The sequence below is a fragment of the Symphalangus syndactylus genome, chromosome 11 (genome assembly GCF_028878055.3).
Source record: "Symphalangus syndactylus isolate Jambi chromosome 11, NHGRI_mSymSyn1-v2.1_pri, whole genome shotgun sequence".
Lineage (NCBI taxonomy): Eukaryota > Metazoa > Chordata > Mammalia > Primates > Hylobatidae > Symphalangus > Symphalangus syndactylus.
The window spans coordinates 26,700,565-26,721,099 of NC_072433.2; positions in this window are offsets into that span (position 1 = coordinate 26,700,565).

A 20,535-nucleotide genomic window follows, 5' to 3' on the forward strand; every position below is an offset into this window, starting at 1 on the left:
AAAGTTAGTCCTGTGGCCAGGCGCAGTGGCTCATACCCGTAATCCCAGCCTTTTTTTTTTAAACAGTCTTGCTCTGTCGCCCAGGCTGGAGTACAATGGCGCGATCTCGGCTCACTGCAACCTCCGCCTCCTGGGTTCAAGTGATTCTTCTGCCTCTGCCTCCCGAGTATTTGGAATTACAGGCGCCTACCACCACGCCCGGCTAATGTTTTTGTATTTTTGGTAGAGACGGGGTTTCGCCATGTTGGTCAGGCTGGTCTCGAACTCCTGACCTCAGGTGATCTGCCCGCCTCGGCCTCCTAAAGTACTGGGATTACAGGCATGAGCCACCGCGCCTGGCCTAATCTCAGCACTTTGGCAGGCCGAGGCGGGCGGATCACGAGGTCAGGAGATCGAGACCACGGTGAAACCCCGTCTCTACTAAAAATACAAAAAATTAGCTGGGCGTGGTGGCGGGCCTGTAGTCCCAGCTACTCGGAGAGGCTGAGGCAGGAGAATGGCGTGAACCCGGGAGGCAGAGCTTGCAGTGAGCCGAGATTGCGCCACTGCACTCCAGCCTGGGCGACAGAGCGAGACTCCGTCTCAAAAAAAAAAAAAAAAAAAAAATGGCAAAACCCCATCTTTACTAAAAGTACAAAAATTAGCGGGGTGTGGTGGCACACGCCTGTAGTCTCAACTACTTGGGAGGCTGAGGCAGGAGAATCGCTTGAACCCGGGAGGTGGAGGTTGTAGTGAGCCGAGATGGTGCCACTGCACTCCAGCCTGGGCCACAGAGCAAGACTCCGTCTCCAACAGCTACTCGGAAGCTGAGGCAGGAGAATCGGTTGAACCCGGGAGGCAGAGGTTGCGGTGAGCCAAGATCGTGCCATTGCACCCCAGCTTGGGGGACAAGAGCATAACTCCGTCTCGGGGGGAAAAAAAATCCACGAGGAAGCACTCTTGCTCCACAATGGGTCCAAGGAGGGCTCACAGACCTCCAAGTTGATCTTGGCCAAAGACTCTAGCAATAATTGTTTCTGCCATGGGAAATGTGGAATAAATAAAAGTTGAAAGATCTCTAGAATGGCCTTGATGGCCATGAGCTTAGGCAAGGAAAAGGTCAGGGTCAAGGGAGCTAGACCTGGAGGGGTGAGAATGCAGAGCAGAGCAGGGCAGGGCGCTCTCATTGTCAGCCTCATGGAGGGGAGGAATGATGTCCTAAGGGAAAGGGACAGCAAAGCCTGCCAAGCAGACCCAGAACAGCAACCCCACAGACAGCCTTGGGCAACTCCAGGCCACAGGGTAACCCACACTCGGCATAGTCTGGCATCCAACAGCCAGGATGACCGGGAAATAAGCCACAGGCTGAAGGAGGCCATCTCCTCGGCTGACCTCTATATGCCTTTTTGGTTGTTAATTTTTTTTCACTTATTTTAAAAAACGGAATTAAAGGAAATTTATAAAGGAAATTTTCACCCATGTAAGGTACACTTAAGTCTGTGCTCCTAACAGCTTTGGCAGCTGTTGAGTTGGGTATGGGTTGGCCCAGACACCATGCTATGGGTGTTTGCTAAGGGGGTTTGCTAAGATCCAGCTCTACTAAGGCCCACTCATGGAAGCTTAGAGGTGTCTCTTCTGTGCCAAGAAACATCTGCCCCCACCGTCCCAAAACCTGACTGAATTATCTGAAGTCCTGTCATCTAGAATCTTCCTTTCGTAGGGATTCAAGCCAATCAAGGGCCTCCTCTGAGTATCTCCCTAACTTCCTAGGTGGGTGGCTGCTCCTGCAGGCTCCTAAAGCTGATCTTGGGTGGGTAAGGAGATAATACACAATGAAGCTGAGCAGAGCGCAGGAACCCTCACTTGCCTAGTGCAACTGTGAAGCTCTATTCAGGGTGCCTTCATGCACCTTATCACAGTTAATTCACACAACCACTTTCTTTCTTTTTCTTTTTTTTTTTTGAGACGGAGTCTCACTCTGTTGCCCAGGCTGGAGTGCAATGGCGCGATCTCGGCTCACTGCAACCTCCGCCTCCCGGGTTCAACCGATTCTCCTGCCTCAGCTTCCTGAGTAGCTGGGATTACAGGTGCCTGCCACCACGCCCAGCTAATTTTTGTATTTTTAGTAGAGAAGGGCAGGCTAGTCTCGAACTCCCAACCTCAGGCAATCTGCCCACCTCAGCCTCCCAAAGTGCTGAGATTACAGGCGTGAGCCACCGCGCCCGGCCCACACAACCATCTTCTAAGTCAGGTCTTCTGTCTCCTGAGAGATGAGGAAACAGACTTTGAAAAAGTAAATAAGGCCAGGAGTGGTGGTTCACATCTGTAATCCTAGCACTTTGGGAAGCTGAGGCGGGTGGATTGCCTGAGCTCAGGAGCTCGAGACCAGCCTGGGCAACACAGTGAAACCCCGTCTCCACTAAAATACAAAAAATTAGCTGTGCGTGGCAGCGTGCGCCTGTAATCCCACCTACTCTGGAGGCTGAGATAGGAGAATCACTTGAACCCGGGAGGCAGAGGTTGCAGTGAGCCGAGATCGCACCACTACACTCCCGCCTGGGCGACAGAGCAAGACTCTGTCTCAAAAAAAAAAAAAAAAAAAAAAGTAAAAGTAAAAAAGGACAGTGACGAGACCCTGATCCATTTGAAATATCAAAATGGGGCTGGGCATGATGGTGCACACTTGTAATCTCAGCACTTTGGGAAGCGGAAGTGGGAGGATCACTTGAGGCCAGGAGTTCGAGACCATCCTAGGCAAGAGGGTGAGACCCCCCCTACACACTCTAAAGAAACTAGCTAAGCATTGGGATATATCATCTTCATTCCTTCCTCACCACAACCCTGTAAGTTTAGTATTATTGATCCTATTCTACAGATGGGCCAACTGAGATTCACAGGGGCTAAGTGACCCCAGGGTACTGATTTTAATCATTCTACTCTGAGACCTAGTGGAGATACCAAAAGTCCTGCCTGCTGCCCTCACTGAACTGCAAACTCATAGAAGGCTATGTCTGGGGTTATTCCTCTGGGAGCACCCCACCATGTTGTAGAAGGGTCCCCACAGGTTGAAGAAAGGGATTCTATTGTGAGCCTTGGGGCAGGATGTGGGTCTGCCCTTGAGGACTGTGCATTCCTATCTCTGAGCCTGTTTGTCCCTTCTTGGCTTGGAAGGTCAAAGTCTAGGTGTCCTGCCTCCGCAGGCCCAGCAGAAAGGATGGTTTTATCCAGGTCTGGTGTCAGCAGCCACCCACCTTTGCCTCTCCTCACAGAGGAAGTCTCTGAGCCTCTGATGCATTTTTTCTAAGGAAATAGTTTCCCTTCAGTTACTGAGAAAGTATTGTACCATCTTGAAGCTGAAATAGGATCTGGAGCCACAAATGAGACTTGAGAGGAATGGGAGACAAAGAAAATTAGTGGCTGGCACATTGCCTAAAACCCTGGCTCCACTCAGCTTCTAGTTTTTAGAAGGCGATGGGCCTTAATCCAGGATAAGGGTGTCATCTGCCCGAGTGTGGCAGTTTCCTGGGCCCTAAAGAATTTTTTTCTTTTTGAGATATAATTTATATACCGTAAAATCCACCCTTGGGCCCAAAGAATCTGCCCTCCCTCCCAGGAGCATCTCCCCCTTCTGAGCCCTCCAGCCACCCTCCCCCAGCTCAGCCATCCCATAGGGAAAGGAAAGCAGAAAGGAGCAAGTTTCCCCAGAATAGCATTTCTTTAGTGTTGGGATCAATAAACCCGTTTGCTTAAAAGGAACCAGATGATTTCATCCTTGTAATTATAAGTTTGACGTTTGCAAATCTTGCCCGGGCTCCAAATGAGCCTCTTTGTCATGGGTGTTGGGGGTGGAGGAGTTTGTCTGGGTGCCTGGGGATGGCAGGACTGAGCCTACTGGTGGGAAGAGGGCCAAGCTGGGGTCAGGAAGCCTGGCTGATGATCTTAGAGGGCTGCCTTGGACTGCTCCCCTTCCCCTCTCCTGCTCTCCTAGTTTCTGACAAGTGACGGGAAACAGACTAGACTAGGGGGCTAGGGAATAATAATAATGGTAATAACAATGATAATGGTAGTAATGATAATAATATAATGTGATGAGAGCTGGGTTGAGCTCTAACCACACCACCCTTTTGCTTAAGACCCCTCCCCCAAGATTGAAGAAACTTGGGGCAGAAAGACAAAGGCCCTCAGCCTAGCATTCATGACCCCCTGACAATCCCTACTTTCCAACACTATCTCCCATCGTTTCTCCCCATGGCATCCTGCAATCCAGCCATACTGGCCTGTTTCCATTCCCCACATGCCCATACCATGACTTCCTCCTGTTTCTCTACTGGGAAAACTCATCTTTCTTCTTTCTTTCTCTTTTGGGGCAGGGTCTTCCTGTTTCACCCAGGCTGGAGTGTAGTGGTGCAATCATGGCTCACTGCAGCCTTGACCTCCTGGGGTCAAGCAATCCTCCCACCTCAGCCTCCTGAGTAGCGAGTAGCAAGTTGCTGGGACTACAGGTGCCACCATGCTTGGATAATTAATAAAAAAAAATTTTTTTTAGAGATGGGGTCTATGTTGTCCAGGCTATACTTCTTCTTTAAATATTTTCACGGGCCTCTGATTGTCCTCCATGGAATGACCGCCCCACAGCATCCATTTATTCATTTGGCTCCATGCTATGTGCCAAGGAGATGGTCAGCCCGCCTGGGACATAGCAGTCCCCTGGATTCTGGGAGGATTTAGTTCTACACTAATTTGTTTACTTTACTGTGAAGCCTTCATATGAAGGTCTCTCCCCTCACCCTTAAGACTTTTTAAAGTTATTTAAAACTTGTACTTTTTTTTTTGCAGAAAATTTAGGACATATAGGCTGGGTGCGGTGGCTCACGCCTGTAATCCCAGCACTTTGGGAGGCCGAGGCAGGTGGATCATGAGGTCAGGAGATGGAGACCATCCTGGCTAACACAGTGAAACCCTGCCTCTACCAAAAATACAAAAAATTAGCCGGGCGTGGGGGCGGGCGCCTGTAGTCCCAGCTACTCGGAGAGGCTGAGGCAGGAGAATGGTGTGAACCCGGGAGGCGGAGCTTGCAGTGAACCGAGATCGCGCCACTGCACTCCAGCCGCCTGGGTGACAGAGCAAGACTCTGTCTCAAAAAAAAAAAAAAAAAAATTTAGGACATACAGAAAAAGAATAAAGGAATCCCACCATCTCAAAGTAGTCATTGCCAACATTTTACTGTGTTTCTTTTGGACTCATTTCATCTGTATTTTTTTCACTTAGTTATGACATTCCGTATGTGCAGCTTTGGATGCTCTGTTACCACCCTAAACCTATGGCATAAATATTTCCCCATATCATCATTTAAAATTCCTAATGATAGCTGGGAGTGGTGGCATGTGCCTACAGTCTCAGCTACTTGGGAGGTGAAGGTGGGAGCATTACTTGTGTCTGAGAGTTTGAGACCAGATTGGGCAACATAGGCAGACGCTGTCTCAAGAACAGACAAACAAGCAAACCAACAAACAACGCAGTACAATTCCTGATGGCATCTTTTTTTTTTCTTTTTTTTTTGAGATGGAGTCTTGCTTTTGTCGCCCAGGCTGGAGTGCAGTGGCGCGATCTCAGCTCACTGCAACCTCCGCTTCCTGGGTTCAGACAATTCTCCTGCCTCAGCTTCCTGAGTAGCTGGGACTACAGGTGCCTGCCACTACACCCGGCTAATGTTTGTATTTTTAGTAGAGACAGGGTTTCACCATATTGGTCAGGCTGGTCTCGAACTCCTGACCTCAGATGATCTGCCCGTCTCGGCCTCCCAAAGTGCTGGGATTATGGGTGTAAGCCACCGCACCTGGCCCCATTTTTTTTTTTCAGACAGAGTTTCACTCTGTTACCCAGGCTTGAGTGCAGCGGTGCAATCTCAGCTCACTGCAACCTGGGCCTTTTGGGTTCAAGCAATTCTCCTGCCTCAGCCTCCCGAGTAGCTGAGATTGCAGGCATGCACCACCATGCCTGGCTAATTTTTTTCTTTTTTTTCTTTTTGTATTTTCAGTAGAGACAGGGTTTCCCCATGTTGGCCAGGCTGGTCTTGAACTCTTGGCTTCAAGTGATCCACCCACCTTGGCCTCCCAAAGTGCTGGGATTACAGGAATGAGCCACCGTGCCCAGCACCTAATGGCATCTTTTAGCTCTACTGTTACTTGGCAGATCCCCTATTGTTGGGCATTTAGGTTGTTTCCTATTATTCACAAATTACTAATTAGGCTGCTGTGAATGCCATGGTCCTTAAGGCTTTTTCTTAAAAGTTCTGAGCCAGGCGCAGTGGCTCACACCTGTAATCCCAGCACTTTGGGAGGTCGAGGCGGGTGGATCACTTGAGGCCAGGCTTTCGAGACCAGCCTGGCCAACATGGCAAAACCCTGACTCTACTAAAAATACAAAAATTAGCTGGACGTGGTGGCACGCACCTGTAGTCCCAGCTGCTTGGGAGGCTGAGGCACAAGAATCGCTTGAACCTGGAAAGCAGAGGTTGCAGTGAGCCCAGATCATGCCGCTGCACTCCAGCCTGGGCAACAGAGCGAGATTCTGCCTCAAAAAAAAAAAAAAAAAAAAAAGTTCTGGATAGTGTTTTTAGGATCAATTTCCAAAAGTAGAACCACTAGGTCAAAAGATATGACATTTTAAGGTTCCTGATGTATGTTGCCAAATTTCTCTTTGACATCACCTCTTCTCTTTTCTTGAGTCTTAAGAATCTGTTCCTCCTCCTCCTCCCATTTCTCTTATCAGTGTCTGAGACACAGGAAATGCCAACTAAGAATAAACCGAGAGCTGCAGATAGAGATCAATGGATCAATACAGGAGTTTGAATAATTCAACACTCACTTCTGGCTCATTATTGACTCTGGAATCTAAATGCCTCTTTTACCTTCTCTCCTTTTGTGTCCCAGCTGATAACGCCTTGATAACCTGCCATGCTCTTGGATTCTTTCCCAAACTTTCCAAGCTCGGAACCATCAAAACAGGCAGGGTTTCTCATCATGCTGTAATATTACCTTGTAAATAAGCGGAAATAATTACTAGCCCACGGACACCTCACCAGCCTGCTTCCCCTCCAGGAACACAAAAAGGGCAATTTAGAAAGCAGACAATCGTTCTTTTCCCTGAGATGACGACACTACTGAGTAAATAGGCAAGGAATTCAGCTTTGGTCTGCTCCAGCCCTGGCTAACTTCCCTCTGTCTAGCTTGTCTTTCTCCCCTTTCTTGGCCAGACCAATTCACATACTTCATTAAGTGTAGTTCAGAGAGGCCAGGCTCAGTGGCTCATGCCTGTAAGCCCAGCACTTCGGGAGGCCAAGACAGGTGGATGGCTTGAGCCCAGGAGCTCGAGGCCAGTTTGGGCAGCATGATGAAACCCATCTCTACAAAAAAATACAAAAAATTAGCTGAGTATGGTGGTGCAAGCCTGTAGTCCCAGCTACCCAGGAGGCTGAGGTGGAAGGATCATCTGAGGTGGGGAGGTCGAGGCTGCGGTGAGCTGAGATTGTGCCACTGCAGCTCTTCAGCCTAGGCAACAGAGTCAGACCCTGTCTAAAAAAAAAAAAAAAAAAAATTCCAGACGCGGTGGCACACACCTGTAATCCTAGCACTTTGGGAGGCCAAGGCGGGCAGATCACCTGAGGTCAGGAGTTCGAGACCAGCCTGACCAACATGGAGACACCCTGTCTCTACTAAAAACACAAAATTAGCCGGGTGTGGTGGCCCATGCCTCTAATTCCAGCTACTTGGGAGGCTGAGGCAGGAGAATCGCTTGAACCCAGGAGGTGGAGGTTGCAGTGAGCCAAGATCGCGCCATTGCACTCTAGCCTTGGCAACAAGAGTGAAGCGCCTTAAAAAAAAAAAAAAAAATGTAGTTCAAGCCAGGGCCGTGGCTCACACCTGTAATCCCAGTACTTTGGGAGGCCGAGGTGGGCAGATCACCTGAGGTCGGGAGTTTGAGACCAGCCTGGCCAACATGGTGAAACCCTGTCTCTACTAAAAATACAAAAATTAGCTGGGGGTGGTGGCACATGCCTGTAATCCCAGCTACTTGGGAGGCTAAGGCAGGAGAATCACTTGAACCTGGGAGGTGGAGGTTGCAGTGAGCTGAGATCGCGCCACTGTGTTCTAGTCTGGGCAATGGAGTGAGACACTGTCTCAGAAAAAAAAAAAAAAAGTGTAATTCAGAGGCCCCTGACAAGGCTTTCTAAACTATGCTGGGCAGAATGATTGCCCCTCAGCATGCCCTCACCAATGCCTATGAGACAAGACTGGACTCAACCACCTCAAAGGCATCCCACAGGCTTGATAGCTTCCCTAGTCCCACCTTATGCTAACTTCATCTTGCTCCCTCCTGCCCAGGGGGAGCTCCCAGCATGCTTTGCAGTTTAGGTAGTGTTGGTGACGGAGATGGACACAAAGATGAACAACCCAGGTTTCCCTTCAGTGAATAACTCCTTTCTTTTCTTTTCTTTTCTCTCCTCTTCTCTTTTCTTTCTTTCTCTTTCTCTCTCTCTCTTCTTTCTTTTCTTCTTCTTCTTTTTTTTTTTTTTGACAGGGTCTTGCTTGGACAAGTGCAGTGGCATGATCCTAGCTGATTGCAGTGTCCAACTCCTGGGCTCAGGCGATCCTCATCTCAGCCTCCTGAGTAGTTGGGACTACAAGTGCACACTGCCACGCCTGGCTAATTTTTACATTTTTTTTTTCAATACAGAGTCACATTCTGTTAGCCAGCCTGGGGTGCAGTGCTGGCATCATTGCTCGCTGCAGCCTCAAACTCCTGGGCTCAAGTGATCCTCCTGCCTCAGTCTCACGATAGCTGAGACCACAGGCACACACCACTCCACCTGGCTAATCCATACTTGCTTGCTTGCTGCTTGCCTTCCGTCCTTCCTTCCTTCCTTCCTTCCTTCCTTCCTTCCTTCCTTCCTTCCTTTCTTCCAGAGACGGGGTCTTGTTACGTTGCTCAGGCTGGTCTCGAACTTCTGGGCACAAGTAATCTTCCCACCTTGGCCTCCCACAGTGCTGGGGTTACAGGCATAAGCCACTGCATAAAGCAATTTTCCAACCACTCTCTCACTGGCCTCTCCTTAATTTCTTCAAGATAAAGAGGGAAGGCCGGGCGCAGTGGCTCACGCCTGTAATCCCAACACTTTGGGAGGCCGAGGTGGGTGGATCATGAGGTCAGGAGATTGACACAATCCTGGCTAACACCGTGAAACCATGTCTCTACTAAAAATACAAAAAATTAGCTGGGCGTGGCACATGCCTGTAGTCCCAGCTACTCTGGAGGCTGAAGCGGGAGAAACGCTTGACCCCAGGAGGCAGAGGTTGCAGTGAGCCGAGATCGTGCCACTGCACTCCAGCCTGGGTGACAGAGCGAGACTCCATCTTAAAAAAAAAAGGCTGGGCGCGGTGGCTCACGCCTGTAATCCCAGCACTTTGGGAGGCCGAGGCAGGCGGATCACAAGGTCAAGAGATCGAGACCATCCCGGCTAACACAGTGAAACCCGTCTCTACTAACAATACAAAAATTAGCCGGGTGTAGTGGCGGGTGCCTGTAGTCCCAGCTACTTGGGAGGCTGAGGCAGGAGAATGGCGTGAACCCAGGAGGTGGAGCTTGCAGTGAGCCGAGTTTGCGCCACTGCACTCCAGCCTGGACGACAGAGTGAGACTCCGTCTCAAAAAAAAAAATAGAAATAAAAATAAAAATACATAAATAAAAAATAAATAAATAAAGGATAAAGAGGGAAAGAATTACTGTCCTATTTTATAGCTCTTGAAATTGAGACTCAGAACAGGTGACTGACTCATTCAAGGGCATATAGCCAGGTAGACTCAGAGAGAGAGAGATCCCAGAGAAGTCCTGCAGTTGAAGAAATGCAGTCACTTAACTCTTTAATTTTTTTTTTCTTTAGAGGCAGGGGGGTCTTGCTATGTTGCTGCTCAGGTTAGTCTTGAACTCCTGGCCTCAAGTGATCCACCTTCCTCAGCCTCTCAAAGTGCTGGGATTACAGGTGTGAGCCACAGCACCCAGCCTATTTTATTTTATTTTATTTGTTCAAGGCTGTTTCTCAGTGTGAGCTATTTCATTTCACTATTCCTTTTTTTTTTTTAGAGATGAGGTCTTGCTATATTGCCCAGGCTGGAGTGCAACAGCTACTCACAGGCACGATCCCACTACTGATTAGCACAGGAGTTTTGACCTGCTCCATTTTCAACCTGGGCTGGTTCACCCCTCCTTAGGCTACCTGGTGGTCCCTCGTTCCTGGGAGATCACCATATCGATGCCACACTTAGTGCAGACACCTAATCAGCATAGTGAATTACAGCCCAGAACTCCTGGGCTCAAGCAGTCCTCCTGTCTCAGCCTCCGGAGTAGCTGGGACTGCAGGCACATGCCACTGCACCTGGCTAGTTTTCTGTTTTACATTCCTTCACATGCTGACTCACTCTCAAGCGGTAGCCATTCTCTTTCCTGATGTTTCTACAAAAATCTTGAGATTGAGCTTAATAGTCCAAGTCTGGGTTATCTGGTCATCCCTGAGCTGTGGTGTGGACACGGTGAATTGCTGAGGACAGGGTGGAGTCACGGGAAAAGGAATGGCTGTACTGTGCAGGCAAAAACATCAGAAGGTACCTGGGTTAGTGTCCAGCACAAAGTTGTAAGTTCTCAAAGAACGGTGGCTATGACAGTGTTTATGGTCCCTTCTAGCTCTGAAATGCTATGAGTTGTACAACGCTTTGGTTGACACGAAGCCATCTGTAAACGTTGGCAGTAAGGGAAGCACAGGGTAACAATTTGAGTTCACATAAGGTCTAGCCAAAATGCCATACAATGAGCTGAAAGGGTGCCTGAAACCAGGCACAGTGGCTTACACCTGTAAGCCCAGCACTTTCGGAGGCTGAGGCAGGTGGGTCATCTGAGGTCAAGAGTTCGAGACCAACGTGGCCAACATGGCGAGACCCCATCTCTACTAAAAATACAAAAATCAGCTGGGTATGGTGGCTAATGCCTGTAATCCCAGCTACTTGGGAGGCTAAGGCACGAGAATAGTTTAAACCTGGGAGGTGGAGGCTGCAGTGAGCCGAGATCGTTCCGCCACACTCCAGCCTGGGCGATAGAGCAAGATTCCGTCTCAAAAAAAAAAAAAAAAAGGGTAACTGCCTGTGGCCTGCCTCCTTTTCGTTTTTCTTTATTCTCTCTTTTTTTTTTTTTTTTTTTTTTGAGATGGAGTCCTACTCTGTCACCCAGGCTAGAGTGCAGTGACGCGATGTCGCTCACTGCAACCTCTGCCTCCCAGTTTCAAGGTTTCAAGCAATTCTCCTGTCTCAGCCCCCTGAGTAGATGGGATTACAGGCGAGCACCACCATTCCCGGGTAATTTTTTGTATTTTTAGTAGAGATGGGGTTTCACCATGTTGGCCAGGCTAGTCTTGAACTCCTGACCTCAGGTGATCTGCCCACCTCGGCCTCCCAAAGTGCTGGAATTACAGGCGTGAGCCACTATGCATGGCCTGGCCTGCCTCCTTTAGTAGTGCAGCAGGGACTGTGGCAGTGCCAGAACCAGGGCATGGCCTGGAAAGGACTTCCTGAGCCTCTGGGGCCTGCTACATCCATAGCTCTTTCAAAAGATCCTGCTTCTATCAGCATTAAATGATCTGGCTGGACCTGGGACTGGACCTGCTCTGGGAGCTGAAGGGAGCCATGCATAGCTAGAGCGGAAGCGCGGGCTCCAAAGCCTGACCAATGTGGATGCTTTAGGTTAGGTGGTGATCGTGATCAACCAGTTAGAGCCTTCTCTGAGGCACGTGTGTGATGTGAGTGTGCCTAAGGATACCAAGCCCAGAGGAGGCAGTCATGAAGCTCAGGTCACATTCAGGCCTCATTCAGACGGTAAACCATGGAAATGGTGCCCCCTGGAGGTGTATGCTGCAACAGCTATTCTGTCGGCCATACCTGGATGCTGGCAGGAGGGGCTGCTACCAGAATAATGGGTTCCACATTCAGGCTGCCTCCCTGCTTCGCACGTGAGACCTCCCACTACCAATGATTTTTTGGGTATAGTTGCATCCTCACTCTTCAGAAAAATATTCTTGTCTCAGATATACTGAGTATTGTGGATGTATTGGTCGCCTAGAGGCCAGGCAGGTTAGGATTTCTCCTGGCAGGGAGTATCAGAGAAGCCAACTGAGTGTCTGAGATCACACAGCAGAGGGAAGAGTTATATTAAAACCCAAGACCCCCTACTCATCAGCAGCCTTTCCTAGCACTGCAGAATCCTGTGATTTGGGAGCAGCAAATCCATGGTGGCACCCCTGCCAGGTGCTGAGAGGCCCAGCAACAGGGCCAGGGATCTGGGGTCTCTAGAAGGCCCTAGAAGCTCCCAGCCCTTCCCCCAGGTCAGAGGAGCTGCCTCTTTGGCAAGAGACACGAATCGGCCACAGGTGCCTCCGCCAGGTTTTGATGAATTTTCCTGCCACTGGTGCTAATTTCCTGAAAGGCTTTTTCTTTCACCTTCAGGCTCCCCCTCAAAAGGGTTCTTGCTCTTTATCGGCAGGGGATCCATAATGATCACCCAGCAGCTCCTTGGTGAGGTCACCAATGTGCTCCGCCAGCAGCTTCTGTGGCTGAAAGGGTTGGGAGTGGACAGGGGTCCTGGACGATGGCTAGAGGGGGCTGAGGCCAGAGTCCTGTCCTAAAACAGGACTTTCTTTTCCCAAAGAAAGTCTGGCCCAGAGAGGCAAGTGGTCTGCCTGAGGACACACAGAAGAACAGGCCCAGACAGGAACACACATCTCCCTAAATTCTGTCTAAAAGGCGTGGTGAACCCTGCTCTGTGGGCCATGTGATCTCAGCCTCTGAGTTCTTTGTGGGCTCAACTGGGCCCTCCTCCCCTACCTACTGGCTCCCCAAATAGACCCAAGCCTAACCCCTCATGGCAGTGGAGTCATCATCGCACAGAGGGCTGGTGGTAGGAGTTGAGAGTGCTGTCTTAACAAGCTTTCTGTGGGGTGGGAGGTCTGTTTGTGCCTCCGCCCTGGACTGGACACCTCTTGGGGCTTTTCCTGGGCCCAGTGGGTAGATGCCATGGTCTCCCAGGCCTGGGGAGGGGCCAAGTGAGTTCCCAGACTTGGCTGGGTTGGAGTGTGCTAGGCCAGAGTACACCAGCGGCCATCCTGTGAGTGGGGGAGGTGAGTGATCAGAGCTGACTTCCCACCTTGGCCTAAAGTTCCTTGGAAAAACAGGACACTTGCCCTTATGCGTCACTAGGTCCTGACCATCTACTTTGGGAACTTGCTTGCCTGATTCCACGAAGGACCCACTGTCTAGTTCTCCGCCACCATCCCCTGGTCTGCCCACTTCCACTCTCTCTTCCTCCAGTATCTCTGTACTAGGTAACCTCAAAGACCCTTCTGGAAGGTAAATCTGACCAAGACATGCCCCTCCCATGGCTCCCTAGTGCCTCAGCATAGAGTCCATGCTCCCTCCCAGCTTACAGGCCTGGTGCTCCAGTTCTGGGCCATTTCCTCTTTCAGTTTTTCTGTGGGGGGGGGGGCATCTGACTGACACAGCTGCTGGGACTGAACAAGCCAATTCTTGCCTCTAGGCCTTTGCTCCTGCTGTGCCCTCTGGCTGAGATAGCTTCCCCTCCACTCCCACCTTCACTCCCTCCACTATTCCCTATAGGTCCTTTCAAAGGCTCCTCCAGGAAGCCCTCTCTTTCCACTAGCCTCCCACCCCAAGGTGTCTCAGTGGTCAGACAACTGTGATGAAAAACAGATCCCTGCCCATGGCTACCTTCTGAGTGTCCAGGCATGCCCCCTCTCTTGTCTGAACTGCCCCAGCACTGCCCTGGCTCTCTTTCCATTTGTCTGGCTGTGTGTCCACCAGCTTCTACCTCTTTCCTCCACCCCTGACTTTTTTTTTTTTGGGTCTCACTCTGTCGCCCAGGCTGGAGTGCAGTGGCACAATCTTGGCAACCTCTGCCTCCCAGGCTCAAGTGAGTCTCGTGCCTCAGCCTCCCGAGTAGCTGGGATTACAGGTATGTGCCACCACACCTGGCTAATTTTTGTATTTTTAGTAGAGACAGGGTTTTACCACGTTGGCCAGACTGGTCCAGAACTACTGATCTCAGGTGATCCACCTGCCTCGGCCTCCCAAAGTGCTGGGACTACAGGCATGAGCCACCATGCCTGGCCTTTTAAAAAATCTTGTCTCACTGCAACTTATTTTATTTATTTTATTTTATTTTTTTTTTTTTGAGACAGAGTCTTGCTCTGTCGCACAGGCTGGAGTGCAGTGGCACAATCTCGGCTCACTGCAAGCTCCGCCTCCCGGGTTCACGCCATTCTCCTGCCTCAGCCTCTCCGAGTAGCTGGGACTACCAGCGCCCGCCACCACGCCCAGCTAATTTTTTGTATTTTTAGTAGAGATGGGGTTTCACCATGGTCTCGATCTCCTGACCTCGGGATCCGCCCGCCTCGGCCTCCCAAAGTGCTGGGATTACAAGCGTGAGCCACCATGCCCGGCCCTCCCTGCAACTTCTGCCTGCCAGGCTCAAGCCATCCTTGCAGCTCAGCTTCCCAAGTAGCTGGGACTGCAGGGGCATGCCACCATGCCTGGCTAATTTTTGTATTTTTCGTAGAGATGGGGTTTTGCCATGTTGTTCAGGCTGGTCTTGAACTCCTGGGCTTAAGCCATCTGCCTGCCACAGCCTTCCAAAGTGCGGGGATTACAGGTGTGAGCCACCGCGCCCAGCCAATCCCCTGACTTTCTTGGCTGATTGTTCCATCGTCTCTTACACCTGTCTCTGTCCTTTTCCTCATTCTTTAATGCAGCTGCACCTCATTCCACTGGACTCAAGGTGGTGTCATTGTCGCTATGTTCCTTCATTGTTCAGTCTGCATTCTCCAGTTTCTGACAGGGGCTCTCTCTCTCTCCACACAGTTAATGACCTTGGTGGAAAGAAGCAGTTCTGGTTCTTTTAGAGACATGGTCCACACTTTCCTAAAGAAAGTCTGGCTCAACAAGACCTGAGTAAATGGGCCGGGCGCAGTGGCTCACGCCTGTAATCCCAGCACTTTGGGAGGCTGAGGCGGGCGGATCACGAGGTCAGGAGATCAAGACCATCTTGGCTAACGGTGAAACCCCGTCTCTACTAAAAATACAAAAAATTAGCCGGGCGTGGTGGCGGGCGCCCGTAGTCCCAGCCACTCGGGAGGCTGAGGCAGGAGAATGGCGTGAACCCGGGAGGCGGAGCTTGCAGTGAGCAGAGGTCGCGCCACTGCACTCCAGCATGGGCGACTGAGCGGCACTCGGTCTCAAAAAAAAAAAAAAAAAAAAAAAAAAAAAGACCTAAGTAAAGTTCCAGAGCACGTAGCAGGCTCCCAGCCCTCCAGACCTGAGGGAGCAGAGGGAGAACACACAGAAAAGGCCACTGCATCCAGGACTGGCCCAGCCTCAGCCCTTCTACCCCAGTCCCTTGTGGCACTCATGGGGAAAGAGCAGGATCTCTTTGGTCGACCTCACTTGTGGGCCTTCCTACTGAACCCTCTCCCACTTCTTGTTCTAGAAACTTCTGCCTCCTGCAGAGGATGTACTGGGCTCAGGCCACTTTGTCCCTTACTCCTGGGCCCCAGTGTGACCAGCTTCAGCTGGAAGGGGGTTCTTTGGGGGAAGGGGAAACCTTGACAGGTGGCATCTGTCCCCTACAACTCCCTCTTCCAGCCCCCCCCCCATTTTTTCACCCGATGCCTCCCTCCCTGGACCTCGGGGCTTTCTTTAGCTTGGGGTCCTAGCCAAGCTCCTGGAGCCTCTGCCCATGCAGCCTGCAGGCTCCTGGAGGGCAGGACCCATCCCTCTTGGGTCTCCCAAAGCCTATAGGTGGGTAAGTCAGGTTGTGCAGGGGAGGGACCCAGGGGAGGAGGTTCATGCATTCACTGTCAGTAATGAGTGCTTGTGTCCCTGTGCTGCCCACCCCCTATCCTGCCTACGTGCCTGTCGCGGGGCACGATCCAGCACTGGCCGTGGGTTTCCAAAGCCTGGCGCTGCTGTAGCCACCAGTGGGGAACTGCTCCAGCTCGGCTAGCCCAGAACCTGGCCTTGGAGGTCCGGAAGAAGCAAGGAGGGCCATGAGAAGGCAAGAGGGCTTGGGCCGAGCCGCCCCCGCCTGGAGACTGCTGGCGGGCGCCAAGGCGCAGGCTGTCGGGGGCGCGGGAGCCCTCGCAGTGGGGCGCAGCCCACTAGCCCCCACCACCCAGCGGCGGCGAGATTCAACTCCCGGCGCCCGCACGTCCGCCCCGGCTCTGAGCTGGCGCCAGGCGGCTGGATCCGTGACTGCAGCTGGCGGGAGGCCGGACGGCGCGTCCCCCGGGGCTCCCAGGCAGCCAGAGCTGTCGGCCAGGCCAGGAGGGCTGTGGCAGGCGGGCGGGCGGCGGGAGGCTGGGGGCCCGCGGCAGAGGCAGCGCTGCGTGGGCTGCGGTCAGCAAGGGCTCCGCAGAGGGGCCGCGTCTCCTGTGCTAATTGGCCCTTTCCCAGCCGCCTGGGCCGATAATTGCTGCTTCGCGGGTGGAAGGTGGGGGCGTGGCGGGGGAGAAGCTGGGGCGCTGCTTCCGGAGCCTGGAGCCAGGCTCAGCCCCAGGTGGGCGGCCCGGCTCGGCCCGGCCGGCAGGGGGCGCGTGTGTGCGCTGTGCCTGCGTGAGCTTAGCGCCCGCACTCTTTCGTACCCGCGATGGCGCCGGCGGGTGGATGAAACCCGGCGGTGGGGAGGGCGGCTGGGGGCAAGACTCAGAAGTGTCCTCGGGCTTTCACCAAGATCCAGTCTGTTCTGCGCACCGATCCACGCAGGATGGGGCCTGGCAACAGCTTCAGGAGAGACTCCAGGTGGCCGTGGGAGGACCTGAGTGGGGACAGGAAGACAAGGTGGGACGATGGGGCAGTAGTAGGTAGCCCTCCCGTCTCCGTCATCCAGCAGTGCAACCCGGGGAGGAGCTGACGAGAAGAGGGACACCTTCCTGGGTGTATGGGGAGGGTGTGGAGCTGGGGCTGTGGGAGGCAGGGGCCAACCCAGCATTCAGACTGCCCACTGGGGTTCTCCCAGGCTTGGATTCCTATGGAGGGTCCTAGGGTTTCCTCAGAGCTCTTTATGATTGTCACATCTGCTACAGCCAGCCTGGACCCGACTAAGCCCTGGCTCCTGCTCAGCTGCACTTCTTCCAGTTGGGGGAGGAGGGCCCTGGGCAGGTGGCCGTTAGAGGCAGCTGCCCTCCCCACAGACCCGTGTGAGAGAGCATGAGGAGGGGCGTTCAAGAAAAATCATTCATGATCCTTGTTAAAGCTCAGTAAAGCAGACTTTATTCAGGAGCATCGAAATAGGCATAGGGGCTGAGCCGTTAGCTTGTGCCTGTAATTCCAGCACTTTTGGAGGCCAAGGCGGTAGAGGGGGTCTCACTCTGTCACCCAGGCTGGAGTGCAGTGGTGTGATGATCATAGCTCACTGAAGCCTCGGCCTTCTGGGCTCAGCGATTCTCCCACCTCAGCCTCTTGAGTAGCTGGGACTACAGGCATGTGCCACCATACCTGGCTATTTTTTTTTTTTTTTTTTTTTTTGAGACGGAGTCTCGCTCTGTTGCCCAGGCTGGAGTGCAGTGGTGCAATCTCGGCTCACTGCAAGCTCCGCCTCCCGGGTTCACGCCATTCTCCTGCCTCAGCCTCTCCGAGTAGCTGGGACTACAGGCACCCGCCACCACGCCCGGCTAATTTTTTGTATTTTTTAGTAGAGACGGGGTTTCACCGTGGTCTCGATCTCCTGACCTCATGATCTGCCCGCCTCAGCCTCCCAAAGTGCTGGGATTACAAGCGTGAGCCACCGCGCCCGGCCTAATTTTTTTAATTAATTTTTTTTGTAGGGATGGAGTATTGCAGTGTTGCCCAGGTTGGTCTCAAACTCCTGGGCTCAAGCAGTCTTCTTGCCTCAGCCTCCCAAACTGCTGGGATTACAGGCATGAGCCACCGTGTCAGGCCCAAAAATTAAAAAAAAATTAGCCAAGGCTGGTGGTGGCTATCTGTGGGCCCAGCTATTTGGGAGGCTGACGTGAGAGGATTGCTTGAGCCCAGGAGTTTGAGGCTGCAGTGAGCTGTGTTCGCACCACTGCACTTCAGCCTGGGCAACAGAGGAGACCCCGTTTCCAAAAAGAAAAAAAAAAAAAAGAAATAGGCATAGGGACTGCCACAGTGGGGTTTTGCAGTCAGGCAACTGGGGAGAGAGATTGGGCTCAACTCTGAATACAGCATGGACAAGTGAGAATTTATAGCCAAGGAGCAAGGTGGGGTCAGTGGATGGAAAATTACTAAGAGGAAATATCAGAGATAAAGGGGGGAATTCTGGCTAAGCCCACCCAATAGGATTCTTGCTGCAGGCAGGCCAGGGTGACCAGACATCACCTTGGGGATAATAGAGGCTAAAGAACTTTTATTTTTTATATTTTTGAGGCAGAGTCTTGCTCTGTCACCCAGGCTGGAGTGCAGTGGCACAATTTCAGCTCACTGCAACCTCCTGAGTTCAAGTGATTCTCCTGCCTCAGCCTCTCAAGTAGCTGTGATTATAGGCACCCACCACCACATCTGGTTAATTTTTGTATTTTTAGTGGAATGGGGTTTCACCATATTGGCCAGGCTGGTCTCGAACTCCTGAGCTCAAGTGGTCTGCCTGCCTCTGCCTCCCAAAGTGCTGGGATTACAGGCATGAGCCACCGTGCCCGGCCGAGGCTAAGGAACTTAATTAGATTATGGAAGATGATCAGATATCAAAGGTGGGGGGCTCTGGTTAAACTGACTTAGCAGGAATCTTGCTAAAAAGTCAGGCCTAGCTGAAAAAGTTCAGGAAAGTCTGAGTAGAGTTTGGTCAAGGAGAGAATCTTTGTCAGGGGGAGAAATCAGGGGAAACCATCAGAGGCAGTCCTGGGCTAGCTCCTGGGCTGTGCCAGCAGGCCCCAGGGTGAGTAGCCGAGGACCTCCAGGTCAGGTTGTCCCTTGTGGACACTGGAGTGAAATCAGGCTCAGTTGGAGCTGAGCTCCTGCTGCGTTCTGCACTGGCTGCCCCAGGACCACCTTCCAGGGGCTGAACTAGCAGCCCTCACTCTGGCTCCTTACTGATGAGTGGCTGTTTGGTTGCCTGGGACATCCTCCGGCTGTGCTTCCTGAGACCAGAGCTGCCACATCTCCTGTGGTAGCTACCCTCCTCAGGGATTGCTCCAGGTCTGGATGGAGGTGGCAGGGTGCCTCAGACAGGCCTGGATCCAATTCCTGCTCTGCCTCCACCAGCTCAGGCCCTTGGGCAAGGCTTTTTAATGTCTCAATGCCTGAGTTTCTTCGTCTATAAAATGGGGATAATAAGATCCACGGTTGTTGTGAGGATTAATGGTTGCTTGGAAGGGGCTTCGGCCCTCTTCCACCATCCCTTTGCTTTGGGGGTTAGATCCTGGGGTATGGGGAATTAGATGTGCCTCATCCCACAGATCTGTGCAGCTTCCATTTGCCCCAGAGACTTAGGAACCTCTGGGAATAAAGGGCCTAATCAACACTAGTTTGGGACAAAAATACCGTGGGACACTATGCCAGTGTTCATAGCAGCATTATTCACAATAGCCTAAAGGTGGAAAGAACCCAAATGCCCATCACTGGACGGATGGATAAACAAAATGTGTTATATACCTGCAATGGAATATTATCCAGCCTTAAAACGGAAGGAAATTCTGATAGATGCTACAGCATGGATGAAACTTGAAGACATCATGTGAAGTCAGATAAGCCAGACACAAAAGGACAAATACTGCCTTACTGTACTTATATCAGGCACCTGGAAGAGTCAAGTTCATAGAGACAGAAAGCAGAATAGGGGTTACTGGGGGCTAGGAAGAGGGGGTAACAGCAAGTCATTGTTGAATGGGTACAGAGTTTCAGTTTAAATGATGAAAAAGTTCTAAAGACAGAATAGTGGTGATGGTTGTGCAATGATGTGAATGTACTTAATGATATTGAACTGTACATTTAAAAATAGTTAAAATGGGCTGGGCACGGTGGCTCACGCCTGTAATCCCAACACTTTGAGAGGCCGAGGTGGGCGGTTCACGAGGTCAGGAGATCGAGACCATCCTGGCTAACATGGTGAAACCCCATCTCTACTAAAAATACAAAAAAAAAAAAAAAATATTAGCCGGGTGTTGTGGCAGGCGCCTGTGGTCCCAGCTATTCGAGAGGCTGAGGCAGGAGAGTGGCGTGAACCCGGGAGGCGGAGCTCACAGTGAGCCGAGAACGCGCCACTGCACTCCAGCCTGGGCGACAGAGCAACATTCTGTCTCAAAAAAAATAAATAAATAAACAAAACACAAAAAACAAAAATAGTTAAAATGGTAAAATTTGTCATGTGTATTTTACCACCAAAAAGCCCACAGTGGCCAGGCATGGTGGCTCATGCCTGTAATTCCAGCACTTCGGGAGGCTGAGACCGGCGGATCACCTGAGTTCAGGAGTT